The 27,391-nt window shown below is 48.4% G+C and overlaps 1 protein-coding gene across 7 annotated transcripts in view; it reads left to right on the top strand.

Moving 5' to 3' along the window:
- The first annotated feature begins 8,379 nt into the window (after positions 1–8,379).
- The window catches only part of DGLUCY (D-glutamate cyclase), a 76,767-nt gene continuing 57,755 nt past the window's right edge, over positions 8,380–27,391 (top strand). For 5 of the 7 annotated variants that reach the window (XM_046008136.1, XM_046008129.1, XM_046008134.1 and 2 more), the window contains exons 1-2: positions 8,380–8,607; positions 11,178–11,274. The gene's annotated coding sequence lies outside the window, so the exon portion shown is untranslated. Of the gene's footprint in view, positions 8,608–10,460; positions 10,581–11,177; positions 11,275–26,086; positions 26,199–27,391 lie in introns of all 7 variants that reach the window. The other 2 variants (XM_046008131.1, XM_046008135.1) reach the window with 2 other exon arrangements.

The following is a 27,391-nucleotide window of genomic DNA, read 5'->3' as shown; positions in this document are numbered from 1 at the left end:
CTCCTTTTGCCACCATCAAATGTACACATCTTCCTACATCTTCTTCGGCAACACGCTTCTCTTTCTTCTCTTACACTGGAGCAAGTGTTTCTACTCCTTCCAAAGGCAAATCCCTCAGCCCGTGGTCTGTGTCCTACTCCTTCTTGCTTATCCCAGAAAATCACATCTTCTCTCTCTCTCACTCTCTTTCTCTCTCTCTCTCTCCTTCCTCAGCAGATTTTCACTCTACCCTGGATCATTGCCATCAATCTCTAGATCTCTGTGTCTCATATGTATATAGAGAGTTTTTAAACTTTCAAATATAAGAATAATATACATGTGTGAAAATAAAACTCATGTATACACGTATGTGTGTATGTGTACATAGGCATATATATACATACACACAAAACTGTATATAACTTATAAGCATATATGACTCTTACAGACAACAAAGGTTATTCCCATTGGCCCCGCCTCCCACCTCATTTCTGCCTCTCCCCTCATGCCTCCCATTCTCTCCTCTTGTCCCTCCAGTCTAGCTTCTGTTCCTACCACTCCGCAGAGCAGTAGTTCTCAACCTGGTGCATTTTTGTCCCCCAGGAGAAATTTGGCAATGCCAGGAAATATTTTTGGTCATCACGACTCAGGGGAGGGGTCCCCTGGCCCCTAGCAGATGCAGTCTGGGGATGGGGCTTAACAAGCTACAGTGCACCAGACAGCCCCCCACCGCAGAGAATGATCTGGCCATGAATGTCAATAGAGCAGCCACTGAGAGCCCTGCTTCAGAGACTTGGCTCTTGCCAAGGTTCCCAGGAGCTCCCATGATGCCAAGTCTGAGCAACTATTTTCCATACTCAACACACCCAGCCCCTCTCTCCTGGATTCTCTGACGCTTCTTTCTCTTGGTCTTCCACCTATGATTTGGGCCATACCATTGTACGTTCTTCTTCTGCCTGACACAGTCCTGGGCTTTCTTCTCATATTCCTCTTCCCCCTCTTCTTCCGAATTGGCCTGTCCAGTGGCTTTCTATTATTCGCATGCGGGCTCTGGAGCCAGCCGGTCTGGTTCGGATGCCAGCTCTCAGCTTCCCAGCTGTGTGACCATAGTAACAATTTCTTCTCCATTACTGGGCAGCCTTAGTCTCTTCTTCAGTAAAATGGGGATAATAATAGCACTTACTGCGCTGAGCTGTAATCACTGAAAGAGGAAAACCAAGTAAAACTCCAGAGTTTAAATGCATATCAATTGTGATTGTTGGTGTTTCTGACTCTGTGACATGAAAATCGCATGTCTTTTTTTCCTTTTGACCAGAGAGCTCAAAGATAGATAGCTACTGAGGACTCACCAGATCAAATCAACACAGGGGTCAAGTTCAATCTGATTCCAAACCAAACCAAACAAAACAAAACAGAAGCACAGTTTGAGCATGAGATGTGTGCCAGGCACAGAATCGGGCTAGGAATTCCTGCCCTGTAGGGCTGACTTGCACGGAGGACACAGGAAACAAACACAGAAAAGTACAAGGAAGTGATAGCTAGGGTAGGATGGGCGCCAATTACCGGAAAACCAGTTCTCAAACAGGATTCCGTGAAACCGATTGGTTGAGAGGCTTCAGGTAGGTCCTCAAACTCCTGGATTCCAATGTCTGTATTTTTTTCTATTGAGGTAGCGCTGACACACAGCATTTTCGTCTGAAACGCACAGTGCCATGATTCCATATTCAAATTCCTATTTCAACATATGCTTTAAACTATTTTTTAAAACTGAGATGTTTTAGAGTATTATTTATTTATCTATTTATTTAATGTAATCTCTACACCCAACGTGGGGCTTGAACTCATGACCCTGAGGTCAAGAGTCACATGCTCCACTGACTGCACCAGCCAGGCACCCCTCTTTCAAACCATTTTAAAATTGTAAAAAGAAGAACACACTCATGAGTGGGTTGCGGGCTAAATTGCAAGATGGTTGAGAGCATCGACACCTTGAGTTTTGTTTCAGGTTGACAGATTTTCGTCCCGACTGAGGAAGTGAGTGTCTCCTTCCATCTCTGTTTCGTAAAAGAAAATCTTCATCCATCTAGAGAAGAGTTGCAAGAGGAACTATTTTGCTTAACAGCTTTTTTTGGCGTTATAGTTCATATACCAAACAATTCACGCATTTACAGTTTGAGGAACTCTAAGTTTTTTCTTTTAATAGTTATACTTTGCAACTGCTTACCTTGGGGAATCAGATTCTGCTGAGACTGTACAAAGAAAATAGGGGCGCCTGGGTGATACAGTCAGTTAAGCATCCGGCTCTTGGTTTAGGCTCAAGTTGTGATCTCAGGGTCATGAGTTGGGAGCCCCACCTTGGGCTCGACACTGAGCGTGGGGTCTACTTAAGCTTCTCTCTCTCCCTCTGCCCCTCCCACTCATGCTCTCTCTCTCTCTCTCTCTCTAAAATAAATAAATAAATGAATCTTTTATAAAATAAGAAAATGCAATAACAAAGTAAAATGATGGTGCTGTGGGGGTGATGCCCACAAGTGTCCATAATATCAATTTTCAGATTTTTATGTTCAAGTAAACCCAAATATTTCTTTTTTCAATTTTTTAAAGCTTTTATTTATTTATTTGAGAGAGAGAGAGGGGATGAGAGAGAGAGAGAGCATGAGAAGGGGGAGGGTCAGAGGGAGAAGCAGACTACCTGCCAAGCAGGGAGCCCAATGTGGGACTTGATCCCGGGACTCCAGGATCATGACCTGAGCCGAAGGCAGTCGCTTAACCAACTTAACCCAGGTGCCCCTGAAACCAAATATTTCCAGCGGCTGCCTTTCTAAGTAATTACATAAAGCTGAATGTAGAAAACCTTTGTTTATGTGCCTTATATGTTGAAGTTTCCCATAAGAGTTAGAGGAAGAGATTTAATTTAACAAATTTTTTTTAAAGATTTTATTTATTCATTTGACAGAGATCACAAGTAGGCAGAGAGGCAGGCAGAGAGAGTGAAAGGGAAGCAGGATCCCTGCTGAGCAGAGAGCCCGATGCAGGGCTCGATCCCAGGCCCCTGGGATCATGACCTGAGCCGAAGGCAGAGGTTTTAACCCACTGAGCCACCCAGGCGCCCTAAGTTAACAAATATTAATCCAGTATGGGCCACACACTGGGGCTCGTTCCAGGTTTTGGGATTCAGCCATGAACAAACAGGCACCAGGCCCTGCTCTCACGAAGCTTAGATTCTAGTGCAGTGACTGGAGAGAAATACATGAGAGGATGCATCAGATGGTGAGATGTGCTAGGAAAAACCCAAGCAGGCCCTGAGGGGTCAGGAGCTGAGCAGGGGAGGGTGGGAGACAGGGAACAGGCCAGTGAGGGGTCATATTAGTGCAGGATCCAACCCTGTCTTCATGTGAAATTTTGGTATTTTGCTCATCATGAGTTTTCTTCCATTAATTCTCATTTTTCATTTTTACTCAGTACTTTCTGTTACTGAGTTCTTTGGTGCCCTCTTAAATTTTACACCCTGGTTTCTGCCCCGGAAGCAGGGTCTGTGTAAATGTGATCACAGTCACGCAAGGAAGGCTAAGATGCCTGACTAAGTCGTCAGACTTTACTCTGTGGTCTTTGGAAAGGGCACTGGAGGGTCTGGAACAAACAGACGAGTGACCAAAAATACCACCTGGGGGCTATTGGTCTGCAAGCCGTGTGGAGAATGAGCGGAAATGACCAGCGCGCCAGGACCAGTTGGGGGAAACGTACTGTGAATTATCTGGGGATGCCGGAGCAGCAGGCAGTGGAAAGGAAGGCTGGTGGCCCCATGCCCTTCGTGTGTCTTTGCCTGCCCCTAAACCAGCCCCAGAAGTCAAGCAGCTGAGCAGACACAATGGATCCCGGTCTCTTGCCTCTTTCTGTTTTTAATATGGTTGATTTGTGCAAAACAGGAAATTCTGCCGTGACAATGGCATTATTTGCGGCTGAGAAATGCACTTTCGAGAACTCTAAAAACCAGCGGCCCCTTGTGCAGCAGGTCAGCCATGGTTATGGAACCTCCTCCCTTTTCAACAGGGGCCGCGATTTCCCCCAGCTCTGCCAGTGAAATGAACTCAAGAGCTGCTCTGTCCCTAAGACAGGGGACAAGGTGGCTTAGCCTTTCGGGAACTCCCAGCTGCCTGGGGCCCTGGCACCACAGAGGAGAGTGTGGCTGGCTGAGGGCCAGCCAGGTGCCCTGTGAAGGCAGGGAGCTGTACAGAGAGGTGGCAGGAAACCCTCCCCCGCCCCCAGGCTTTGGTCCTAGATAAACGGTTCAATGGGAGGTAGAGCTTTGGGCTGGGGAAACTCAGAGAGGTAAGGTAATTCAATTCCTGGAGAAGGAGGCAGACAGGAATGTGCCGTGAGCCCCAAGGGTCTGGGCCTCCAGACCCTTCAGCAGCAACTTCTAGTCCCTGTTCAGTGGACTTGGAATTTCCGGCTCTGATTCCTCTTGGTGGATTCACTCCCTGAGACTTCTCTGGTCATTGTCTAAAATGAGATTTGACCTTCTTTTACAGACTAGTCTTTTGGAATCAGAGTCCAGTTTGAAACCTGCCTGTGGCTTCCTAGTAGTGTGACCTTGTCCAGGTTGCTTGGCCTCTCTGAGCCTCAGTTCCTTCATGGAGTTTACATGAAAAAACCCAGCAAGAGTCAAATCCCTGCTTCTCTGCTCGGAGTCCCTAGGATGGTGGGCCAGACACTTCGCCCTTCAGAGCTTTGACGTTCTTGTCGCTGATAGGGCATAACTGTAGAGCTTACTGCACTTGTCCGGATCAAAGGAGACAAACCCCTAAATAAGATAAAACATGAACGTGGCAAATAGTAGGAACTCAGTAAGCATTTACCGTGATTACGGCTATGGTTGGAATTAGTAGCTCTTATAACAGAACTCTGGAATAAGCTTCAGCAAACATGGGAGCAAGTTGAATTTCAGGGCCCCAGTGAGATCCTTCAGAACTCTCCCCTGGCTCCCCTTGACCGACCCAGCCAAGCGCTGACGGAGCACCTACTCTGTGCCAGTCCCTGTGTTAGGAACAGGGAAGCCGGCAGCAAAACAGATATGCTTCCTGCTCTCGTGCAGCTTAATGTCTAGTGGGAAAATCAGAAAACCAAATAATTTTATGAATTTAGAGTTCCCTAAAGTGATTTGAAGGAAGAATCTGGCAGTTAGGAGAACTTACCATAGAAGGTGCCAGCTTGGTCTAGGGGGCCAGGGACACTTTCGGAGGAAGGAAAGGTTGATTTGAGATCTGCTGATGAGGGATGTGATGAAGCCAGCCCTGTGTCCCTCCCGGGTCCTGTGGGGCTGTGATGCCTGGAGGTCTTCATACCTCGGCTCCCCTATACTCTGGGGGCCTCCTCTGCCAGGTGTTAGGTGCAGTCTGTAATACCCAGGGATCTCCCTCCCTGCTCTCCCTTCCAGGAGTCGAGCAGACGGGAGATCAGAGTAACAGGTGCCTGTTGCAGAAAGGGGAAGTAGTATGATGCGCTAGAAGGCAGAAAGGCCGATGGAGACAAGAGCCGACAACCAGAACCCAGGTCCTTCCTGGCTACCTCTGTGGACGCAGCAGACAGGGATTTGCATGTTCCCTGCCTAACCCAGACTCCCCGGGCTGATGTAAAATGAGTGAAACGAGGCAGAGGGTTGCTGGCTGTGGGCCGGTGGCGTGCGGTTTGTCCTCGAGGACTCCGTGGAGTCAGAGCAAGGCATGGCCTTTGATCTCTCTTCAGCAGTTGGCAGAAACCTCAGGTCTAACCGGAGGCCAGATCTACTTTTGAGGACTGATCCCTCAGCCCCACCACTGTCCAGGGACAGCCACTTCTGGAAGCTTCCCATTGAATTCAGTCTGGGCAAAGCATCTCGAATTCCCATTTCTATCACCCACTCAATCCCTTCCATGGCCTACCCTTTTCTTAACTTCGGAATAGTTTCAGTCACCTGTCATACAGTAATCACCTGGGTTTAATTTTTTTTTTTTTGAGGGGACTCATGTTAGCTAAGCAATTACCAACAATAGCTTGATTATACTCCTAAATTCTTTGGACACAAGCAACTGCTTCTTCCCCCAAGCACGCTCTGACGCTATCGGAACATTGTACTGGTTCCCTCCCCTAGCAGTTTTGCTGGATCTCACCCCCTGAAGAAACCAACTGTAAATATTTGACATTCCTCGTACCTCTGGTAGTCCCCGCAGCCTAACCTTCTGGGGCTTTCCATTTCAGCTTTATACCTCAAGGAAAAAAAAAAACAGAAAGAAAAGGCCAGGGTGTGTTCCAGGTCCTGAAGATCTTTATAAAGATTCTTTATAAGGGGCACCTGGGTGGCTCAGTGGGTTAAAGCCTCTGCCTTCGGCTCGGGTCATGATCCCAGGGTTCTGGAATCGAGCCCCACATCAGGCTCTCTGCTCAGCAGGAAGCCTGCTTCCTCCTCTCTCTCTGCCTGCTTCTCTGCCTACTTGTGATCTCTGTCTGTCAAATAAATAAATAAAATCTTTAAAAAAAAAAGATTCTTTATAAATAATCACCACTTGTGGGATGGGCCTTAGTTAAGGTGTCCCCGTGGTTTAGGATACTAATAAAGCCTTTTGTGTGTGTTCGGTCAAATATAGACATACAGAATTTACCATTTGCACCATGTTTAGGTGTGAAGTTCTGTGGCGTCAAGGACCTTCACAGTGTCGGTGCATCCATTTCCAGAACTTTGTCATCGTCCCAAACACGAGCTCTGTACCCAGTAAACAGAAGCTCCCCATTCTCCCCTCCTCCAGCCCCTGGTAACCACTCACCGATTCTGACTCGACGAATTCGACTCTTCTACCTACCTCATGTAAGTAGAATCAGGTAATGTTTGTCCTTCGGTGTCTGACTTTTTTTCACCTAGCGGAATATCTTCCAGGTTCATCCATGTTGTGGTGTGTACAGACTTCCATCCTTTTCTAGAGATCCCATTCTGTGTTTATAGGATACCTGACGTTTATCCACTCATCTGCTGGTGGGCACCTGGGTTATTTCCATCTTTGGGTTAGTGTCCAATAAAGTTTAACGTAATACATGGGCTCTGGCTCCTCTGTGACTTAGGACCAATGTGACAACTACCTTTTACTTTTAGTTCATCTTCTAGAAACAGGACGCCCATCAGAGCAACTTCCTACTCTAGGGCTCTGCAGGCAAAGCTGAGGCTGGGGCTGGGGCTGGTGAAGGAAGAGCATCTGTGGTCGCTGGGGACCTTGGCAAAGTGACACAGGAGGAGGGTCTGGCTTGTCAGAGGTAGCAGCCAGGTTGGGTGGGATGGTGCAACATGGGGTTCCTGATTCTATAATACAAGAGAACTTTCATTCATTCATTTGAGTAATTAATCCATTCATTCTATTGTCCTCTCACTCATTGATTCCAATATTATTTAACACAGTCATGAGCTCAGACTTCCCCGAGTTTCCAACCATCAGAGGCAGAGAGACAAGCGAAGCCTAAGGGTATGGGGCTTTGGGAGGAGAAGTACGGCTGGGAACCCAGAGGAGGCACCTGTCCAGTACTCAGGAACCAGGAAATGCTGTCTGGAGGAAGCTCACACCTGTGTCAAGTCATCAGGGAAGGGAAGAAGTTAGCCAGTGGAGCAGAGGATGGAAAGAGGGAACCAGGCCTGGGAGGGGCACACGAGAGCCCAGAGATGAAATGGCTTACATGCGTGTGACTCATGTTTTAAGGTTGGGGGTGCAGAGACTCAGGAGAGGCAGGAGGGGAAGCCACGGATGTGAGCAGGGACCATTCGGTGAGGGAACTCGGTGGTGTTTAGGCTTGATCCTGGGGCAAAAGAGAAGTCAGATGGCTTTGAAGCAGGAGAGGAAAGCAGATCTTGTTCTGCCCTTGAGGGAGCCAGCATCCCCTGAGCCCTTTCCGAGGGCTCCATGCCTCCCTCAGCTAACCCTCACAACAGCTGGCCTCCATGAGGGAGGAGGTCCCGGGCTCCCCATGGGGGCGGCAGGGTGCTGACACCACCATCCCCTCAGCTCTTCAGCTCGGTCTTTGGAGCTGGTTGGAACCTTGGCCCTCTACCTTTTGGATCTGAATCTGCCTTCGAAGGGGATCTGCTGGCGGTCCCTGAGCACACTGAGGTCAGAGCACGCTGGGGTGATTCCCAAGACTCAGTGCATATCAGAATCTCTGGGACAGTGCTCCGGCCCTACTCTGGATCACAACTTCTGGGGCTGCCACTCAGGCATCAGGACTTTTCAAAGTTCCCCCAAGCCCCTTGTATTCCATGTCCCCTTTTCCAGGGAGTGCAGGCTGATTCCTGCGGCAAGCACCGGGCGCCCAGCAATTGGAGGCTCTGCCGCTTTAAGAACGGGAGCTGGCTGCCTGCCCAAGAGGCCGCGGGAGGCCACCCCGCCAGGGCAGGGACCGAGTGAGCACGGGCTGCTGGCTGCCAGGGTCTGCGCTGGGGCTGGCCTGGGCTCCCAGACCCGAGCCCCACGAACAGCCCCAGCGGCGCGGTGGCGCGGGCGAGCCGAAGAAAGGGGACCTTTATGCTTCTTGGGGGAAGCACACATTCTGCGAGGCCGTGGAAACAAAGAGAGGAACTGTTTGTAGCCCTAGTCCCGACGTCCCAAATCAACAGTAAGTCAGGAGGGCGCAGAACACGACACAGCCCCTCCCCCCAGGACAGCACACACACGCCCCTCCCCCGCCCCGCCACCACCCAGGGGCTGTTCCCTGAAATTCTTTCCCTACGGGGTGGGGGGGGGGAGCCTCTGAAAGTCAGGGCTCAGCTCCTGACAGGCAGCACCTGATGACCTCAGGTGTGGGTGGTGTTTCTCCATTCTGTCCCCCTCTCCTGCAGGGGCCTGGAGGTCCGAGCCACTGTCCCCAGAAGCCCAAGGTCCTGTGAAAGCAGAGAAAGTAAAACTGAAACCTGTCAGTGTAACTGTCGGTCTTGGGACCACAGGTTTTCCTGGGGACGAGGCAGTGAAGCTAATGGCCACAACAAGGATGGCCATGGGGGCTGTGGCCGGCGTGGGGCAGTTGGCCTGCACCTAGGCAGGGCCCTTGAAGGAGGGAAAGGGGCGTGGAGGCAGGAGCCTGGTCATTGACTGGAGGCTGAGCTCCGTGAATCCCATTCCAGGCTCTCTCCAGGCCGCGCAACGGCTTGTCAGGCTTGTCTCCACTGGGGGCTGCAGTGACACGCTTTGGACCGTGCGCCACCAAACGCTAAAGGCAAAGCCTTGTGACTTTGGAGTGTCTCTCCTCTCATGTTATCTGTACCTTCCTGCCCCCCTTCTTCATTGCGGACAATTGAGTGCTTCCTGAGACCGTGTGCAAAAATTATCATGCATTGGGGGCGGGTAGCAAGTTGAGATTATGTTGGCAGAAAGGAGAAGGTTGGCATTGATTGGCACGCAGAGGAGGGAAGCTGCTTTGTGTCTTCAAGATCAGTGGGTATGCGCTAGAAGGAAGAGAAGGGGAGGTCTGAGAGTAGGGAGCAAAGAGAAAGCTGGCTTTACCAGGGGGTGGAGTGGAGATGAGGAAGAAGGAAGAGGAAGGTGGCCTGGGGTGAAGGGCAGCGCTTAGGGTCGGGGCGCCGACTGTGGCTTGTCCAAAATGATGATGAAGCATCTGAAAGAGCCAGATGAGATATCCAGCAGCAGGGCTAGGTCCCGGAGATCAGTTGCTGGCTCCTGAAGTGTTTTATTTATTGATTAATCGGAGCTTCCTTGGAAAATGGGGAAATTGCCTGTTTGACTCTGAGAGGCCTGGACACCAGGCTTACACAGCGGTCCCCACTCATACGCAAACATGTTGCCTGCCCCTCCCCAACTCCCGACTTCTGTACCTGTCCAGTTCCCATGGGCATTGTAAATTGCTGCAACTCCTGGTCTTGATAATAATGATTCTTTTATATCGAGCCTTCTATTCAGTGTGTGTGCATGGGACTCTGTGTGTGTGTGTGTGTGTGTGACTGTGCATGCGTGCACAGCAGGCACACAGGTGTGCTCTCTTTCAATGAATTTCAATTAATCTCTCCCTTTTTCCGTTGAGGGTGACAGATGCACAAAACCAGACATACCCCTCTCCTTAGCAGATTCCACAGCCTTTCCAGGCGATCTGCCAAATTGCTAGATGACATTTGCTTTAAAAAAATTTGAGTGCATTTTCTTTCTTTTTAAGATTTTATTTATTTGACAGAGAGACAGCGAGAGAGAGAACACAAGCAGGGGGAGTAGGAGAGGGAGAAGCAGGCTTCCCGCCGAGCAGGGAGCCTGATGGGGGCTTGAACCCAGGACCCCAGGATCATGATTTGAGCCGAAGGAAGATGCTTAACGACCAAGCCGCCCAGGCGCACCATGAGTGCATTTTCTTATTCTGATCTGAAGCATTTCCCGGCCTGCATTAAGGTGCTATTTCACCTACGCCACACTTGGTAGTTTTGAAAGCATTCCTTAAACATACGTGAATTCATTTTCTCCTTCCAGCAGTTCCGTGAGATCGATAGTTTGGGTCCCCTTCCTGTGCTCTCTTGGAGAAAACTGACAGCACAGGAACCAAATGACTTGCCTTGGCCCTGCAATGATTTTGAAGAAAAGTTAGTAAAAGTAAGCTGTGTCCTTTACACTGCATGGAACTAAAGACATTCTGCTCTGAAAAGCATAGTGGCTAAGGGTTAGGCTCTCCATCCAGATACTGGTCTGACCGCTAGTTAGGCCGCTCAGTAGCTAAGCATCTTCAGACAAAGAATTGTGTCTCCCAGGGCCTCCTTCTGTCCAATGGAGATCACGGCCCTTACCTAAGGAGGACTGGCCGGATTAAATGAGATAACATATGCACGGTATCTAGAACCGTGCCGGGTACACTGTAAATTTTTAATAAATATCCCACTGGGTTCTCAAACTGTTAGTATCTGTATCTCTGGGAAACGCTTTGTATGGCTTTGGGCACGGAGTAAGTTGTAACAAAAAGACCCCAAAATACATTGGCTCCAAAAGGATAGAAATGTATTTCCTTTTCACCTACTGGCCAGGAGGTAGAAGGTTAGTGCAGGACAGGGAAACGACTCTGCTCCATAGGGTCATTCATGAACCCAGGTTCCTTGACCTGTGTTTCTTCCCACCCCCTCAGGGCCTAGGGTGTGTCCCCCTCTTCACCCTAGTTGTAGCTTCTCAACCACATCCATCTTCTGTTCCTGCCTGCAGGCAAACAGCCCCCTTCTTGATGACGTACCTCAGAAGCTGTTCAGGCCCTTCCACTCGGATCGCTCTTTGACCAGAACCGGGGCACACTTAGCTGCAGGTGAGTCTGGGAACTGTAGTCTGTAGCTGGGCCAACTAAATGTGCCCAACGAACACGAGTTGTCTTACTAAAAGGAAGAAAGGGAGGGTAGAAATTGGGAGCAGGTCATGGTCATGGGGCTGTAACGTCCCAGAGGTGCACTTTAGACTTGAATCTGGACTGGCTAGTGTCTTCTCAGGCTGCCAGATTCTCAGCCTACCTGAGCTCTACTTGTTAGGGATGCCTGATTTTCTCTGGGATTTCTTCTTTAGTGAAATCCAGGGACAGCTCTTGGCTCTACATTTCAGACAAACACCTCTGGTGGCAGCATGGTTATCTCCTGCCGGCTCGTCAGACTGACTGTCCATTGGGTTGGGCAGCCTTGTCCCCTTACCACCCAAACCTCCTAGCAAGGGTGGCATTGGCTCTGTTTATTTGTTTGCTTTCTTCTGGATCTTTCAACAACTTCCCCAACCTGCAAGAGTCCCTATTCCTTGTGATCTTGAGTCCGGGGTATCTGATGAAGGAAAGGTCCCAGCTCCTTCCATTCTCCTGGAGTCCACGCTTGCATGTGCGGAAGAGGGAACCCTCTCCCCACATCATCAAAGATTACCCTCGAGCCGACAGGGCTGTAATGAAGTGATCAAGCCACACGTTTGGTGGGTGGTTGGGCAGCCATGTGGTCTGGCAGTTCTGTGGTCTTAGAGGTCAACCTCCATGGTGCCTGCGTTTCTGAAAGCGCTGCGTTCAATAGCAACCTGGCTCAATAAAAGGAAGTGTAGATCAACGTTCCATTCTTATCATTGCAAGTAACAGCTTGGATGGGCCAAAAAAGGGAATACCAATGGTAATCCCTTCTCTAGGGGCAGAGAAGGTAGTTTGAAGTATATTGCCTAACAGATGAAGGAGGAACTTTGCATGTGTTGAGGCCCTACCACGTGTCAAGCACCTGCTCCAGGCAGAAGCCAGAGCCCTGAGTCACAAAACAGCGCCTGATGGAGTCTACAGCCTAGCAGGCTTGCTCTGCATTAACCATCTCACTCAATCCTTGTACATTCTGCAAAGCAAGTATTTTTCCTATTTTGTGGACCAAAAATGTGAGCTCAGTAAAGGAAATGGTAGGGACAGTTTTAACCCCATGTCTGCCTGATTTTAAAACTCCTGCTCTTTCCATTTTCATTCTGTCTGCCCCCAGACACTGTCTTTGTTGAAGAGGGTCTCGAGCCTACACACAAATGTGACCTGGCCCCTGTGCTAAACACCTGGACCGGTTATTGCTATTAACTCAGGGCTTGGCTTCACTTGACTGTGGTGGTTGGGATTTCGCTCTAATCTGCATCTCTCTCTCTCTCATCCCTCTTGCCTGCTTATCCTTCTGTGTGCATCTACCCAGCTAAACTATTTTGCTCCTTCCTGGGGCTCTGACTGCTGTAGGAGGAATTGCCCATCACATCATCTGGACCATTAGAGTCCTGGGTTCCCAAGGCTGCCGGGAAACCCTTCCAAGGGTCCCTAGAGCCTCCCCTGTCCCATTTGGTCCTTGGTGTCTCCTCCTGACTGTTCCTTTTCCATCAAGCCCTGTTCGAACCTCCATTGCTTTGTCTGTCATTATCATGTTAGAGGATCCATCTTGTCCACTGATAAAACTGAACAAAACTGAGGGCCCAAGAAATTCTCAAGATCTTCCCTGGTCATTCCCACAGTGTGTCTCCTACTCTGCTTCTCTGCTCCCCCCACGCCAGGAAAGGGGTGTGCCCCTGCCAATGGCTGACCTTCACTGTGTGCTGCTGATGCCCATCTCCCTTGGAAACCCCCCGCTGTGTTCTCTTGCTCACGTCATTAGCCTCTTGTCTACTGATATTCTCATCAGTCTCTCCCGTCTGAACAGGACTCTGTTCTGATCCCATATTTCTGTCTAACTTCTCCCTTCAGTTTCCCTTTCTCTCTCCCCTCACAGCCAAGCTTCTTGAAAGAATTATCTACACTAGCTGTCAACACTGTCCACCTATACATTCAGACCTCCATCACCCATTGTGATCTGGTATATGTTCCCATGATCAAATGCCAAGACGGATGTCATGAAAGGCAGCCATTCTCCAGGTCCAGCTGGTGTTTTTCTTCCCGGAGGTGACTCCATCTGTCTAGAACATTGGTACTATTGCACACGCCCACATTTTGAGCCTCTCTCTCGAGGTGCCTCTGCTCTCTAGGTTTCCACGTTACTTTGCTGGACACTGTTTTCCATCTCTTTATGGTCTCTTTATGGAGACCTCCTGTTCCACTCATTCCCTTAATGTCCCCTGCGCCTCTGTGTCTTACTCGCTCCTCTTCTTGCCTTCTCCCTTGGTGTCCTTGGTGTCCTCCCTGCTCTCCCTCCTGCCATCGGGTCCTGAATGTCCAGTTTTTCATGGACACCTGCTGGGGCTGTCCCCAGGCTCCTCCCACTTAGCATTCTAAAGCCAGACTCCTCATCAGGCTCTTCCAAGACTTACCCATCTTCTTATGTCCCTTATTTTCAGGAATGGTACCATTACCCCAGCTGCCTGTGCCAGAACAAGGAAATCTAGTCATTATCTTGGAATCCCACATCTCATTGCATCTTTTGCTTTCAATCTGGTAACAATTCCAGTGAATCTCGCTCTTCGAACTCCTGTAATCCCCCTCCTCCCCCCATTCTCCTACCATTGGGGAAAGACTTTATTGCTTCTCACCCAGATATGGCAAAGGAAAGGACCCTTGAGGGACTGCCTCTACTCCTGTCCTCCTTTGGAGTCCTGCCATAGTCATCCCTCTAATGCCTTTGGCTCAGGGCATCCTCCTGCTCCTTAGTGCTCCCAGAGATCTCCAATAAAGTTCACGCACCTTCAGTTAATCACCTGACCCTTCCGAGTAATTTCTTGCCTACCTTTCAAGTGTCCCCACCATTCGAGGGGCCGCAGGTTCATGCCTCAGGACATGCCTTCACCAGCAGGGCCTTCTTCTACCTTCCTCTTGGGGCTAATTTCCAGTTGTCTGTCAAAGCTCAGCTCAGGCAACATCTTGCAGACCACGACTGCTGGCTCTGCTCTCACGATCTCACTCACCAGTCTCCCCATCAGCAGCTCCGGGGTGGAAGCACGTTGCCAGCACATAGAAGGTGCTCTACAGATGGTAAAGGAATGGACTATTTTTTCAGAAACTTCTAACTCTCACTCAGGAAGCCTGAGGCATCAGGTTAAGGTCCTTTGTAAAAAAAAACAAAACTCTTCAGGGTGTATCCAATTTTTTTAACGGAAGCGCGCTTTGGCCTTGACTATCAGACATGTAGAAGCGGCACTGCCAGTCAGCTGAGGACAGGGCTAATCCGCCCTCCAGGAGCTAAGCAAAGGAAAGAAACACTACCGTCCCTCCTCCCCACTGTGTCTTTCCTCTGGGTTGTAAGAATACACGGGATTTTTGCATTTGCCCAGGGGTTCTTTATTCTCTGGCGTTTCTGAATTCCTTCAGTTATGGCATTTGGTCTGGGGGGTTGATGGTTCAGCAAGATTTAAGGCTTCAGGTAGGAAACAGGTCTCTGTGGGGGTAGCAGCTGGTGCTGGATTGGACTTTCTGTGAGCAGTGACTTTCCTCAGCAAGGAGCACAGAAGGCTGGAGAAAGCACTGGTGGAAGGCGATGCTGCCCGGGCCAGGGAACGCCTTGTGCTCCAGATCCGTTGTTGGCATCTCGCTCGGATTCTGTGGTTCAGTAGAAGCAAATCTTCATGTTTTACAGAAACTTGCATTGTTCGTGATGATGCGATTTTACCTCTGTGCTTGAACTTTACTTGGCTGCCAAATACGTTCTTTGGAATGGCTGGGATTCTGTCTGTGGTAATCACCTCAGCGTTTCAGATAAGGCACTGGCCAGCTGTCCAGCTGGGCGGACTGGGCCTGGTCCAATGGCCCAGACCATGAGTGCCAGAGATGCCAGGAGCCTCAACCCTGTCACCCGAGGAGACCTCTCCTTCTGCTGCTCTCCCAAGTGTGGGCTCCCTGTGGCTGAAGAGATCGGTTGGGCTCAGCTACCTCTCCGAATGTGGAGATCAGGACCCGGGGTCTGCAATGGACAGCCCCGACTTACGTAAGAAAGATGAATTTACTGACCGAAAATCCCAGAGGGAAATCTGTATTTAGCTATGCTTGTTTGTAGGGTCAGGGATAGCCTCTCCCTTCCTACCCCTTGGCCCTGCTTCCTTCTCAGCTGACTCCCTTCTCAGGCCAGCTCCTTCTATGGAGGGAGAGAAATTGTCCTTGCATCTGGAGATTTCAGGGCAAGAAATTCTTCTTTCCCAACAGCTATACAAATACGAAAGGTAACTCTGATTGCCTATTCTGGGTCGTGTGACTGTCTGAGTCTATTTGGGGTGCTAAACAAAAACACCACAAACAAGGGCTTTAAACAACTCCCATTTATTTCTCATGGTTCTGGAGGCTGGGACATTCAAGACGGAGGTGTTGGCAGATTTGATGTCTAGATAGAGCCTGCTTCCTGGCTGGCAGATGGCCATCTTCTCTCGAAGACCTCACAAGGCAGAGGGGAAAGGGAGCTCTGTTGGGGTCTCGTCTACAAAAGCACTAATCCCAGTCACGAGGGCTCTACCCTCATCACGTCATTACCTCCCAGACGCCCATCTCCTGGGGGTTAGGATTCCAATATACGAATTTTGGGGACAGATGAATAGTCCATTGGAGGGACCATCACCAAACCAACCAATGTGATCTTGGGGACGGGGCATTTCGACAGGTCCCCTGGGTCTGAGGGAGTGACTGACAGCCCCGCTGGGAGAGGGACAGTCAAATGTCTGGGCATGTATGAGTTTCTTGGGACTGCCACAATAAATTTCCACAATTTGGTGGCTAAAAACAACAAAAATATATTATTTCACCCTTCTGGAGGGCAGAAGTTTGAAGGCAAGTTGTTGGTGGAGCCACATTCCCTGCAAAGTCTCAAGGGAATTACCCTTCCCGGCCTCCTCCAGCATCTCTGGCCCCCGGCAGCCTTCAGTGTTGGCTTACGGCCCTATCCTCCCAGTCTCGGCCTCCACCGGGCTGTGGCTGCTAGTTCTATGTTTCTCTCGTTCTGTGTCTCGTCCTCCTGTAAAGACACGCGTCACTGAATTCAAGATCCACTGGATTAATCTATAATGATCTCTTCTGGAGATCCTTCCCTTAATGACATCGGCAAAGACCCTTTTTCCAAATAAGTTCATATTCAGAGGTGCTGGGAGTTAGGACTTAGACATACTTTTGTGGGGGAGAACATAAGTAAACTAATTCCAGGGCAGAAAGAAACTAATGGATAGCCACTGCACTGTACCCCTTGACTGCCTAGCGTACAAACAATTTCAGAAATGCACCACCCAGCCTGGTACGGGCTGCCCACATTGCGGCAGAGCTGACGGCTGTACATTCTTCTTGGTTGGGTCTGGATGTTACTGCTAAGAATCTGTCAGCTGACAGCTAACGATCAAGTTCAATACCCTGGCATCATTTAATGGTGGCGGAAACAAAATAAGACCCTGGGAAGAAAAGCCACTTGGCATTGAACAAAGGGACTAAGGGAAACAGCCTGTTGTGATCACTCGGCCAACAGGCTGTAGATGATGGCTGGCAAGAAGCCAGATCCTACCTACTGGAAGACAGGAGTTCCTCCATCATCTGAGGGTGCCTGGGGTTCTGCGCTCTGGAAGACTTTCCCTGGCTCACTGCCTTCCGTGAGTGGCATCAGAGAGGATGTGTCTTCTGGAGACTGTACCCTCCAGCAGACCCTTGACAAGGCTCTCAGCCCAGAGGTCCGGGCCCGGCCCCAGCAGTTGAGCAATTTCGTGCTGTGGTTTGCTAGAGGGGGTGTCTCTGGCAGTATGAGTCTCTAAACTTCGAGACAGTTGCTGAGCAGCAAGTTTTCTGATAAGTCTGTGAGCTGGCAACCGGGACTGGAGCCCAGTCAAGTCAGGCTCTGGAATCTGGACCCTGTCCTCACCCCGTCTGTCTGCTAACATCATCTCTGGGCTCTGCCCTTCCCTAGCTCTCATTTAGGTTTACAGCCGTTAGGCCTCTGCCCTGGACACACTGGGTAGCGGGGTGGGGGAGGGTTGGGGGGGCAGGGCTAATCAGTCTGCTTGTGCTCAGGCTCTTTCCCAATGGACACCGGTCCACGCTGGGGGGAGTAGTCACTTTGGCCAAACCGGGAGGACCCAGCAAGGGCTGCTGGGAAGAAGCCCTCTCCAGCCTTCCTCTCTTATCTCCCACTGTGTTTTCCTTCTCTCAGACTGTGCTGGCACCAACCTTAGCCCCACACAGGGATCTGACTTTTGCAATACCAAAAGATGGTGTTCTGGTTCTCAGCTCGGTTGAATTACTGGCCACAGGCACAAGGAGGATCTCATGGCTCTGTTTTCCCATTTCCCTGCTTTCAGAAAGGCAAGCTGAGATTCAAGTGTGTCTTTTTGTTAGAGTACCTTACTAAAGGCAGAAGAAGGGCACCTGGGTGGCTCAGTCAGTTGAGTGACTGCCTTTGGCTCAGTTCATGATCCCAGGGTCCTGGGATCGAGTCCCACATTGGGCTCCCTGATTAGTGGGGAGTCTTTATCTCTGCCCTTCCCCTGGCTTATGTATGCTCTCTCTCTCTCTCTCTCTTAAATAAAGACATAAATAAAATCTTTTAAAAAGACTGAAGATGTAGCCATCGCACACCCATTACCTGGCTTTTTTTTTTTTTTTTAACAAGGTCTTTGAATTCCCAAACTCACTGAGCATTGTAGTCTGAATTCCCAAACTCAACAGGATAGAGTTTAGCAGCTTTGCTCCATGTATCAGACACTGCTCACTTCCTGGTCAGGTAGGGGGAGCTCCACACTGCTCCACTCCCCATCCCAATACGGCCCATGCCACATATTAGGCCTTGTCACTTGCAAACCCCTGCTCCTGATACAAAATTCTGTGCTACACAGCACGTTTTTGATCACAGCTGGATCCACAACTGTCTCCATGATGGGAATCAGGAATAGCTGGATCCAGGCACTCAAATGACAGGATGAGGACTTTGCCTGTCTCTTACCCTCTCTCTGCCCCTCTGTGATTCCCCAGTCCTCATTTCTGCTTTTCTCTCTGCTGGCTTCATTTTCAGGCTGATTTCATGAAGCTCTAGGCTCACCATGCATTACATATAGTAATATTCCCTCTTTCTTGATTGTTCCAGTAGAGAGACATGGACAGCTCTAATTGGGCTGGCTTGGGACCTCTGTTCATCCCTGTATGTTCACCACTGAGGCCAGACAAGAGGAGGTACCCTGATTAACTGTCCTGAGTCGCATGCCCACCACACAGCCCCTCTGGGTTGCAGAGAAAGGCAGTTTCAGAAAGGGAAAAATGCTTGAGAGGCAAAAATAGATGTTCAGAAATTAAGCCTTCTTGATCTGCATTTTCCTGTTGGTCCAGAGTATGACAGACTGCCCTGCCTTTGCCTGCCCTTCAGAGGATTTGACCTCTCTCCTGCATCCTTAACCATCACGGAGAGGCTCTTTATCTTTTATGTTATTTTTTTAAATTGTGAAATGTATCATGCATACTTATAAGCCGTATGTTCATCTTAAAGAATAGCAAAACAAACACCTGCATCCCCACCTCCCAAATTAAGAAATAGAACAGTGTGAGTTTCTTAGAAGCCTCAGAATGCCCCTCCCCAGTCAATACTCCTCTCTCTATCAGAGAGCAGCTACACAGAATTCATCTGCCGTGCTTTTCTTTATAGTTTTACCCCACACACACACAAACACACACACACGCACACACACATGCATGCACACACTTAAATCTCTAGTAGTATATTATTTGGTCTCGCAGAGCGTGGATGCCTACTTTAATGCTATATTATAGAATACAATACATATTCTTCTGTGACTTCTTTCATCCAACATTACATTTTCGAGATTCCTTACTGTTGATGCAAGTCACTGTAGTTCTTTTTTTTTTAAAGATTTTATTTATTTATTTGATACAGAGAGAGAGAGCAGGAACACAAGCAGGAGGAGTAGAAGAGGGAGAAGCAGGTTTCCCGTGGAGCAGGGAACCTGACATGGGGCTCGATCCCAGGACCCTGGGATCACAACCCGAGCCCAAGGCAGACACTTAATGACTGAGCCACCCAGGCGCCCCACTGTAGTTCATTTTTACTGCTACATACTAGTACGCTGTGGGAGTATCCCACACTGCGTGGGGCTCTTCTATTCTTTTGAGTGTATACCAATGTGTGGAATGGCCAATCTGAAGGACGCTCGCACCTTCAAGTCTCCTGGATGGTGCTAATTTCGCCCCACCCAGCCCCCCAAGAGACTGTAATAATCTACGCTTCCAATAGTGGTCAGTGGTAGTGTTTTGGTTGATCTCATTTTTGTCAACTCTAATTTTTGTCGGTCGCGTTGGCATGGTCCGTGGCTCCTTTTGGTTGTAATTTGTATGTATCATTTTCTTTTCCTCTGCTGTGAAATGCCCTGTTTATGTCTTTTGCCTATTTTTGAATGGGCTGTTGATATTTTTTTATTGATTACTAAGGGCTCTTTAAGGGTTTACAGGATTATAATCTGGTATCAGTTCCGTACATTCAGATATCTACCTGCAGCTTGAGATTGCCTTTGCATTTTATTTATGGTGACTTGAACAGAAGCTGTTCATTTTCATGTGAGATTTTTTTTCTTATCCAAGACAGCTTTACCAAGCTGAGTCATAAAGGTATTTCCCGATACTATCTTCTAAGAATTTCTTATTTTGTCTTTCATATTTTAAGTGTTAAATCTTTCATGTTTTAAGTATTTAATCTACCTGGATTTTATTTTTGTGCTTGCTGTAAGATGCTTGCCTCCCAGTTTTACTTTCTTCCCCATTTATTTGCAATGTCCTCTCCATCAGAAGTCAACTTTCCATGTTTGAGCGATTGTGTTTTTTTTTCCCTCTAAGCTCCCAAACTTTCTGTCTTGAAAGGGAGAGAGAGAATCTCAAGCAGATTCCATGTTGAGTGGAGCCAGATGTGAGGCTCTGTCCCATGACCCCAAGACTATGACCCGAGCCAAAACTAAGAGTCAGAGGCCCAGCTGACTTGGTATCCAGGAGCCCCTCCCCCAATCTTTTAAAGAAATGTGGTAAACTATCCATAACTTCAAATTTACCATCTTAACCATTTTTAAGTACACATTTCAGTGGCATTAAGTACATTCACTTAATATACAACCATCAACACCATCCATCTCTGGAACTTTGTCAGAATCCCAAACTGAACCTAGAAACCTAGCCCTAGAAAGTGGAATAAGTGGAATCACATGGGATTTGTGTCTGGCTTACTTCACAAGTGCAGTGTCATCAAGGTTCATCCATGTAGCACGTGTCAGAATGTCCTTCCTTTTGGGAATATTCCGTTATATGCATGTACCATATTTTGTTTATCCATTCATCCATCACTGGACCTATTACAGAATATTGTGAATAATAATATTGTGACTATTCCACCTGCGGTGGCTGTTGTGAGTAGTGCTGCTAAGAACATAGATGTGCAATGTCTGTCTGAGTTCTTGCTTTCCATGCTTTTGGGTCCATACCCAGAAGTGGGGCTGTAGTTTGACGTTTAATGATTTTGAGTATCTGCTATACTGTTTTCACAAAGGCTACCTACACCATCTTACATTTCCATTTCTACCTGCAATACACAAATGTTCCAATTTCTCCACATCCTCATCAACACTTGATATTTTCAGTTTTTAGGTATTGTTTTGTTTTTAATAACAGCCATACTAATGGGTGGTGGAGCAAAGTTACATCTTTTTTCAAAGATGTATTTATTTATTTTAAAGAGAGACTGAGAGAGGGACAGAGAGAGTCTTAAGCAGACTTCGGGCCAAGCGTGGAGCCTGACGTGGGGCTGATCCCATGACCCTGAGATCCTGACCTGAGCCAAAACCAGAAGTCAGGTGCTCAACCAACTGAGCCACCCAGGCACTCCTGAAGCAGTATTTTATTTGGTTTTTCTTTGCATTTCTGTAACAATTAGTGATTTGAGCATCTTTTCATATGCCTATTAGCTCTTTATATAATTCTTTGGAGAAATGTCTTAAGTCCTTTCTTATTATTTCATTGGGTTGAGGTTTTGATTTTCTTGGTTGTTTTTTTTGTTTGTTTGTTTGTTTGTTTTCAGCTTGTTTGTTTTTGCTTTTGAGTTGTGGGAGTTCTTTCATTTACTCTTAATTGCTATGGTTTTCTAAGAAGTCTTGATATCTGATCAAGGAAATGTCCTCTGCTGCCAAACAGACCCATACGTATCTGTCCTTTAAAAAATGATCTGGCATTTCTTGGCCCTTTGCCCTTCCAAATAAACTTTGGCATCAGTTTGTTGAGTATCTTTTTAAAAATCTTGTTCAGATTTTGATTGGAATTGCCTAGAATATGTACATCAATTTGGGGATAACTGATATATTTACAAGATTGACTCTTTCTGTCACGAGCATGCTGTCTCTCCACTTACTCGGGTCCTTTAAAGTCTTTCAGTAAAGTTTTACAATTTTCTCCATAACAGTTTTCTCATGTTTTGTTAGATTTACTCTGAAGTGTTGATGTTTGCTCATGCTCTTACAGGTGGTATCTTTTTAAATTACATTTCCTAACAGCTACGGGTAAATGGAAATGCAACTGACTTCTGCATATTGCTTTTGTATCCAGAAAACTTCCTGAGCTCTCATACCAATTTTAATAACTTATCTGTAGATCACACTGGGTTTTCCATCCAGACAATCATAAGAGCTGCAAGGGTATTTGTCCTTCCTTTCCTATCCTTCCACGTTTCGATTTCCTTTTTTCCCCTTGTTCTACTACACTGACCAATATAATGTGCTGATAATGGGACTTCCTAGGCTTTGTTCCAGATCTTGAAAGGAGTGCTCTCAACATTTTATCATTAAGTATGCTGCTGGGCTTTTTGTTCTTTTTTCTTGTCTTGAGAAACAGAACCAATAGGAAATAAATCTGTATTATCTATTGCATCTTATGTATAATGTATAAGAAATTGCTCAAGGGATTGTGGAGGCTGATTCACAGTCTGTTATCTGCAAGCCAGAAACCCAGGGAAGCCAATGGTATACTTTCAGTCTATGCGAGTCCAGAGGCCTGAGAACCGGAAGCACCAGGGGTGAGGTCCTAATCAGAAGGCAGGAGTAGACCAGTGTGTCAGCACAAACTGTCTGGCAAAAGGCATATCTCCCTTCCTCTGCCTTCTTGATCTATTCAGGCCTTCCAGGAACTGGATGATGCCCACCCATGAGGGCCAGTTTGCTTTACTCAGCCCACTGATTCAAATGCTAATCTCATCTGGAAACACCCTCACAGACACACCAGAAATAATGTTTAACCAACTCTCTGGGCACCCCATGACCCAATCAAGTTGAGAGAAAAAAATTAACTATCACAATATTCTTGGTTTTGTTACTTGTCTATTTTATTATTTTTATTTTGTTCTTTGCTATTGATATTGTTCCCCTCCTCCTCTTTTTTTAACAATGCTTAAAAAATATAAAGACCATTCTTAGCTCACAGGCTATGCAAAAGAATTTGCCAGTCCCTGGTTTAGATTACCACCCCATCTCAATGAAGTTTTCCTGTTTCCTACAATAGAGTGATGCCTGTGTGATTTCTTAAAGTAAATATCTTCGGAGGTGCTGAGTCAGAGACACAGTCACCACCCACCACGCTAATGTACACCACCCAGCTGTGAAATTCACACTACTGTGTCTCCACCCACCAGATCTGGTGTCTTTTCAAACTAGTACCAACCTGGACCACACCAAGTGCCTCCAACACTCAGGCATGGTAACTGGAAAGGCTACAGTAAGACTCTGGCTCTCTCTTGCTGCCCTCTCCTGGCTGGCTCGTTGTTGAGAATTTGCTGTGAGTCCTGGTGGAGTTCCTGTGGATCATGATACCTCCCTGTCCGGTTGCTGGTCTACAGACTTGTCAAAACCTGTAGTGGTAGACTCTTAACACTGGTTGTGATGGCCAAGTTTATTTCTTGTACATAATAAGCTCCTGAGACCTTTTTGAATGCAGTATTATATGAAAAGAAGAGTTAGCATGCAGTGAATGTTTACTAGACGGCAAGCATGGTTAAACAAGCATTATCTCGCTGCATCCTTGCAGCAACCACAGAAGCACCATCCCTCTTGAGTGTCTAGCATTCCCCTGGTGCAAGTGATGATCGTGAGACCCAGAGAGATTACATAACCTGGCCAAGGTCCGCAGGTAGTAGGGATTGGAGCTGAAGCTTGGGGTTCAGTCCATACTGATCTGACTGTAAAACCCAAGCTCTTCACCTGTGACCCAAGGTTCTCCATCTCTGGTAGCGTCTAAACCAGTGGGAATCCTACTGAGCCTGAAGTTTGCAATTTTATCAAGCACTGTGTCCTGAGGATCTATACTTTGAGAGTGCCGCCTCCCAGAAACAGATAGAGAACTGCTTCCAGCAAAAACAAAGAACCATTTAACAGAAGCCTTTTACCAGAAGCCTCATCCTGGGGTGGAATGAAATGCTGGGCAGACCTGCCTTCTCTGAATACAGGAGGAGATGAGAAGAATTGATAACATGTGGGGCATTTTATCTCTTCCTGTCCTTCGGGCTTCCCTGCCCCACTCCCCGCCTTAGCCACAGAGAAGTGCAGCTCATTTACTGAAAGAGGTAGGACATTCCCCTCCGGCTGACAAAGAGCCCTGAGCAAGTGTGTGCTGGTTATTCGAGAATGCTTAAAACCTCAGGGGGAGTCTGACTGTTTTGAGGAACAGTGTCACATCTTAATTGAAAAAATACAGACTGAACCACCCAGCAAATCCCCTTTCCTTTCTTTAATAAGTTAGACCCAGGGCTCAGGCTGTCAGATCTGGAACTGTTCACGGCTTGCTGGGCAGAGACAAAAGGAGAAACACTTCGTTATAATCCAAACACAATGAACTTGCGGTGAAACAAAGCAGCGTGAGCCATAACCACCCCTCCTCGGCCCACTCTGGCTTTCTAGCTGCTAATCTATGTTTGGCAAGGAAGGAGATGGAAAGTTCTCCCCACCTGGTGACCCATGTTTCCTTGAACTCTATCTCCCTGGCTCCTGGGTAGGGCTGGCCAGCATCCTGGAGCTAGGGTGTGGGACACACACCTATGTGAGAGCCGGCCACTGGTTCGTGCTCAGCAAAGAAGAAACATAGCAGAACAGAGCCAAAAGGATGCCGGGCATTGCGCTGGGTGTTCCATACAATGGAATCTTCCCACAGCCCACAGAGGTGTTGGGATTGGATCATCATTTGACAAATGAGACAACTGAGGCACAAATACACAAAGTAACTTGCCCAAGACCAGCCAGATAATAAGAAGTTGAGCCGGAAATCGAACCCAGAGTCCTGGCACCTGCCGTGTGCCACAGTAAGGGACCCTGCCCTCTATGTTTGTTCTTCGGGAGAGAGCATACACTTTCAGTCCAAACAGGTTCTGCTCACAGGCCTTGGCGAAAGGCCACTTGCCCTTGGGCCCAAGAATAATGTAAATACAGTGAGCCATTTTTTAAAAATGAGAACACATATGTCAAGCGCTTTGCCCAGCGCCTGGTACTTCTTAAAGAACTCGGCAGATCTCCGGGCATTGTCGGGCCCCTGGCCAGGGTGTTTCTGGCTGTAGGAGGTTCCCTTGGCTACTGGGTAACAAACACATCTCACGTGACTCCAATGGATGGCCCAAAGAGGAAGAAAAAATGGCTTTGGACTCAAGAAAATTCGAATCCTAACTGGGGAATTAAAATAATTCATATTTAGAAAAAGGAATAAAAGCTTACTCATAGCCTCCCTATCACACAGGGTCCTCATTTCTAGTCCCGGTCTCACCAACTAATAAACGGGTAGCCATGGAGAAAATGTCACTGGGGCCTCATCATTTTCAGTGGGAAACAGAGACACTACCAATTTTATTGTGAAGCTTCCATGCATGGCCGAGTCCTAAATAAAAAGCACACAGGAGCCCAGGGGAAAGGAGGTAATAGGATTCGTTGGGCTTTCTTCAAGAGCTAGCTTGGGAACTGAGGTCTGAAGGTGATGGCGGCTTTGGAACTCCCAAGAGGAAATCATGTTCGTGGTGCATTTTTCCTCGTGTTATGGAAAACCCAACTCAAATTGCTTTACACCAAATGGGATTTATTGACCCCACCCCTGGGTGGGGCTTTGGCCGTCACCCTTCGAGTGTCTGTTCTGCCCAGAGGCTGGTCTTGCTTAGGAAAGTTGGATGACTGGAGCGTTCCTGGCCTCACATCTACAGCCCCTATGGACCTTCTGTTTCCCATTCGCAAGACAGTCACAAGGGACATTCTGATTGGACCCACAGAGGCCCCATGAACCACTCCCTGGACGCAGGAGATAGAAATACGTGATCGCCTTACCTCCGGCCACAGGCTCTGTCCCTAGCACGTTGGAGGGGGGTCCAGTTTCTTGGAAACACATGAATCCTCAAGTGGAAAGTGGGCCCTCTTGGGGGTGGGACTCGGCAGAGAGATAAGCATTGTGGGGAAATTACTTTTACAAAATAAAAAGGGACAGGTAGGGGTGCCTGGGTGGCTCAGTCGGTGAAGCATCTGACTCTTGGTTTTGACACAGGTCGTGATCTCAGGGTTGTGAGATCGAGCCCCGTGCAGGGAGTCAACTTGAAGATTCTCTCTCTCCCTCTGCCCCTCCCCGCCCCAGTGAATAAATAAATCTTTGAAAAAAGGAACAAGTAAGACATGTGTGAGAGCGAGCCCACCATTTTGTTTGGCAGAGTGTTCTTGAGAAGCGGTGGTGAGGGAGGCAGCCAGCAGAGGCCCCAGAGCCAGCCATGCCAACCCCAGAGGCCCCAGAGTCAGCCATGCCAACCCCACGCCTGGCCTTGGGTGAGTTTGGGAGTTTCAGCATCTACCAGGACCTCAGCAAACTCAGGAAACACACCGGTTTCCTTCTATTATAAAGGCTAACACTTACTTCATTAAAGAGAGTATTTACTCCACCTTAAAACATTCTGTGGGGGAACAGAGAAGAGGGGAGCCCACCAGGTGCTGACTCTGGACTGGAGGCTCTTCCTGCCTCTTCTCCTTGAGTGCCCCAACCTCCCTCTGAGACAGGAAGCACAACCCCATTTCACGGATGGGGAAGGAAAGGGAAGAGAAGTTGAGTCACTCAGGCAACAGATAGGCAGAGGGGAGATTTGAGTCCCTAGGGGCTGCTTGACTCCAAAAGCCCACAGGCAGAGAACTGGGTTGGGATTTTCTCCTGTTCAGGGGGATTTCATTGTCCTGTGTGTCCCAGTAAGTGCCAGGCTGATGAGCCTTCTGCCTGGCGACACCTGCTGTGAAGGGTGAGCTTGTCCTCAGCCACGAGTGTGCCCAAGGACACAGAGGAAGGTGCCACGTGTGTGCCCAAGGACACTGAGGAGGGTGCGGGTCTGGAGGCAGGGGGCAACTCAGGCCCAGGGGCCCTGCTCATACCTGCCCCACCAGGACGGAGGCAGGAAATCCAGCTGGGGAGAAACAGGGCAGGCTGAGCACTCTGTCCTGACCATTGTCACATTGTCACCGCCCCCCTCCTCACAGCTTCCTCTCGAGCAGCTCTGCGTTCTCTATGCTAGATGCTAGATGCTCTATGTACAGTGCTTCCTCCGCACTCACAAAGCTCTTAAGGCTGGCAATGCCCCCATTTCATAGCCGGGCAAACCAAGGAAGGACCGTGAAGGCTGAGGTCACAGGAAGTGGCTTGTCCCTGCTAGACTCCAGAGCCTGGTGTGAGGCCTGGGCTGGAAAGGATGGCCCTTAACTTAAGGAAAACCTTCCAGGAAGCTGTTTGCCTTCATGGATCTCCCCCTGAAGAGAGTGTCCCACGTCCTCCCAGAAAAGCTCGTGATCCGCTTTGTTGGAATAAGCGCGTCCTTTCTTGGGTCATCTGTGTACACTGATGTCACCATCCCTCTCCCCTACGCCCCACTATCCCCCCCTTCCTGAAACACCTCCCAGGAGGCCTCGAACAAACTCTGGGAGGGGTTTTCGGAGGGGCTGCCTGGGCCTGGGAGTTTTACACCCGGGGCAAGTGGAGC

The sequence above is a fragment of the Meles meles genome, chromosome 6, assembly GCF_922984935.1.
Source record: "Meles meles chromosome 6, mMelMel3.1 paternal haplotype, whole genome shotgun sequence".
Taxonomy (NCBI): domain Eukaryota; kingdom Metazoa; phylum Chordata; class Mammalia; order Carnivora; family Mustelidae; genus Meles; species Meles meles.
Note: the sequence above shows the minus strand (reverse complement) of the source record. Positions and strands in the feature narration are given on the sequence as shown.